At 31.4% G+C, this 2,045-nt stretch overlaps 1 pseudogene; it reads left to right on the top strand.

Moving 5' to 3' along the window:
• Positions 1–1,159: 1,159 nt before the first annotated feature.
• LOC111747239 lies at positions 1,160–1,278 on the top strand (annotated as a pseudogene).
• Positions 1,279–2,045: the final 767 nt, after the last annotated feature.

Genomic DNA, 2,045 nt, shown 5'->3' with positions numbered 1-2,045 from the left:
TAGCCCAGGTTTGATCTATTACACATTCATGCTGCAGTTCAGCATATTCCTGTGACACTTGTCTTTTCTCCAAATTTCCTGCTAAATCAGCATTGTGTTCTATTAATTTGGTAAGACTGTAAGTGATGTTGTATTCTTTCATGAGGAGGCACACAGCCTACTTGTCTTTTTTTTTTTTTTTTTGTGGTGTTGGCAGCCATTGATGTTCACTACCTAAATCCATTAGTTCATTGGGGGCTTCAGAATAATGATCATCTAACTTCATTATTTCTTTTTCACTTATTACTTGTGTTTCTTTAATAAAGAGATGTTTTTTCTTGTCTGCTAGGCATATAAAAATACAGGATAAGCTCTCAGTTCTTTCTCTTTATTTACCATCTTTAATTGGTTTACTACTATCCTCTAAGAGTGACCAATTACTTTTTTAAAATATCATCATAATTCATGCATTTAAATATACTTGGTGGATTTCAATTAATTGAAATTATTCTTTTGTGAAATTCAAATTGTTCTAATTTTGGCCAATAAGAGTCTCTTTGTTTTGGCTCTTGGATCCTTTTGGCTCTTGGATAGTACAACCTGGTAGTACGATCGCTTCCATGCTATCTGGTATTATAAGATGTTCTAAGCTCATCTGGTAAATTTCCTGCCCTAGACCTGGTACCAACCTATTCCTTTAAAAAAATTCCTCATTTCCTTTAGTGAGAAATTATATTTTAAGATCACTTTGTGAAGTGTTTATTACTAATGGGGGTATCTCTTTAGCGTACAAATCCAGAACTCAAGAAGAACTCAAGAAGACTTCATGGATTCAAATGACAACTCCAATTTAAATTTAGCATTTGTTTTTCTTTCTATAAAACTTTTCAGAGTTACATCTATTAATCTCCTCTCTTCCACACTGAAAATCTTAATTGTCAATGACTCAGAGAACAATAGAATTAGAAATACCATAATTATTCATTTTCTTTGGCTAACATTACATGCATAACATTCTCAGAATAACTGAAATATCACACCAATATAATTACTGAAAGCAGTTTAAAATGTTTTTGCATATGCTCTCCCAATTTTGCCCTCTATTTTTAATATTTTTAATACATATATTATCTGAACATATGGCCATTATATATAACATTCTCTTTAAATCCTTATTCATGTCTATGGTCATGCTGCCTTGAACAAGCCCAATCTTGTCTGATCTTGGAAGCTAAGCAGGGTTGGCCCTGGTTAATACTTGGATGGGAGACTTCCTGAAAAGGCCAGGTGCTGTAGGCGTAAAAAATAAAAAAAATTAGGGATTGTAAACTGACAAGGTCATTGCAATCTGTGAGGTCAACAAAGGGTTGCCTTGCCTAAAAATAAAAATAAATCCTTATTCATTAAGCAACTAGAAGGTTAAAGCATATCACTAGTCTTTTCACTGTCTCCCTACTCATTTAGGTTGTCTGAAGCTAATTTTTCTATTAAATTTACAAGGAAAGATTCATGGAACAATATTCTATAAGTTCTTGCATACTGACAATAGCTGGTTGTGTTTTTTATGCATAAGAAAGTCAATTTTTCTGGATGTAAATATTTGGCTTATATTTTCTTTACTTGGACATCCTAAATATTTACTCCATTTTTTTTTTTTTTGGCATAGAGTGTTGCTGACAAAAAAAAAAGTGTTGATAATTTAAATTGTTTTGCCTTGTAAGTCATTTACTATTTTTTTTTCTATAAATTCCAGTAATTTAACTAGAATATATTTTCATGTGGGTCATTCTGCCTCAGTATTCCTAGATACAAGGCATGTTCTTTCAATATGCAGTCTTAAGTGTTTTCATTTTTTAAATTTCAGCAAAGTTTTCTTGAATTATAAAATTTAGTATTTATTCTTCTTCCTTGTTTTGGTTTTCTTTTTCAGGGTTGCCTGTTATCTACTAAATATTGTTGCCTTTCTTCAACATGTCTCACTTTTTCTAAAATCTTTTTATCTCTCCATTAATTTTTTATGTTTAAAAATTTCCTCCTGTTTTGTAACTTCTGTCAGCCCATTTGGA

Source organism: Pteropus vampyrus, unplaced genomic scaffold (genome assembly GCF_000151845.1).
Source record: "Pteropus vampyrus isolate Shadow unplaced genomic scaffold, Pvam_2.0 Scaffold215, whole genome shotgun sequence".
In the NCBI taxonomy this organism is placed as follows: Eukaryota; Metazoa; Chordata; class Mammalia; order Chiroptera; family Pteropodidae; genus Pteropus; species Pteropus vampyrus.
The sequence above is the reverse complement of the archived record's forward strand: the minus strand, read 5'-3'. Positions and strand labels throughout refer to the sequence as shown.